The sequence below is a fragment of the Chanodichthys erythropterus genome, chromosome 3 (assembly GCF_024489055.1).
Source record: "Chanodichthys erythropterus isolate Z2021 chromosome 3, ASM2448905v1, whole genome shotgun sequence".
NCBI lineage: Eukaryota > Metazoa > Chordata > Actinopteri > Cypriniformes > Xenocyprididae > Chanodichthys > Chanodichthys erythropterus.
Genome location: NC_090223.1, coordinates 69,404,002 through 69,405,756, shown reverse-complemented (window position 1 = coordinate 69,405,756; position 1,755 = coordinate 69,404,002).

The window sequence follows — 1,755 nt, the reverse complement described above, 5'->3', positions numbered from 1 at the left end:
GCAGACACAAGAGCTTACAATGGGAGACGTTCACTGCAAAGCAGGCAGGTAAATACACAGATACGTAATCCTCTTCTTCAACAATGACAGACAGAGAACTTTACAGCTTGTAGGGCTTCACTGCAGAGCAATCAGGTGAGTATTCAGGTATAACTTCCTCTCGAAGGACTAGCAGACACGGAGCTTACAATGGGGAGACGTTCACTGCAAAGCAGGCAGGTAAATACACAGATACGTAATCCTCTTCTTACTTCTTAGAACGTGACAGAAGCTCAGGTAAGTAGTGGACACCCGGCGGGTTTAAGTTCACACTTCACACATCAAACAGTGCATCACATCACTTCATCACTGCAATTCAACACTCAGTGGGAAATACATATATATAAGATGGCCGTCGCCCATTTCCTGACCTGGCATTCACGTCAGGAAGTCCCATAAACAAGGAAGAGGATGGAGATCAATTGAACTACTCACAGTCTCTCCCAAACGAGTCTTACTGACCAGCGATTTCCTCCTTCCCGATTGAGTCAACGGTGCTCTCTCCCAAACTCACAATGCCGTGCCTGATTGCCAGTCCCACTTCCTCTTCTCCACTGCTCACTCTTCCTCCGAGATTCACAGTCCCCCCAACAAAAGAAACAAAAAAAAACCGCCCCTTTCAGTGCATCTTCTCTCCTTTTATCCTACCCTAAGGGCAACGTGTCCCAATGTGCACCGCTGCCGGCAATCTTTCACTAATCACCCCATTCGCGGGGATTTTTTCGCTAAACCGGAACTAGCCTGGTGTTCCGTTGTTATTGGTCCGGCGGGGAGGCAATCGCGGCGAACATTAGTTCCGCCTTGACAGTTGGATTTTTTGTCACCTCGTGACATATACAGTTGCCAACTTCCTCTTTTAGACTGTTTTACATTCTGGGTAATTCTGTTTTTTGAGAAAAAATTCTCTGAGTTAATTTTGTAAAGTGGAATTGTTGTCTTCATCAGTTTCTGAAATCCTGGTTTTGCTACAGTGTGAACTGGTATCATGTCCTTAGCAATGTAGTATGCTATGGCATGATTGAGTTTCTTTGGCCCGGTGAGATGAGGGTCCATATGAAGCCTGACGTTGGAATGCCTCTTTGACTGTTGGCTGAACAATAGCTTCAGCTGAAGATGAACCAGCACTGCTAGATGCATGGCCACTCTGTAAATAGAGAAAAACAGGAAAAATAAAAGAAAATAGTGAAGAAAACATTACTCTATAAGACTGAAATTTTAACATATCTTCGGACTCTTGACATTTAAATGTGCATTCTATCTTGAGTTGTCTGCACAACACTAGTACTAAAATTCATATTAATAATAATAATAATAATAATAATATTACTATTATTGTATGAATAGCAAGCCAAGCCAGTGTTAACTATTATAGCAAAGGTTTTTTTTATATTATAGCTAACGTTTTTTTAGATAACGTAGACTAACCATGTTCCGTACACAACGATGTTCCGTACAGACGACCTTTTACTTTTAAATCACGACAGAGAGCACTCCACCATTTGTTTCAGTCAGATTTAAGTAAGTTTGCTAGGTGCGCCCGCTACGCATGAAAATGGATGGTGGGGCAAGCTACACGTCAGACTGCAGCTTGGGTGGGGAGACAACTAGAGCAGCGAAAATGTACATTTCGATTTTAATTATGCTTCTCACAGTATTACAACATTTATGAAATTAATATTATGTTATCACACATTTTAAAATATATTACCTTTTGTT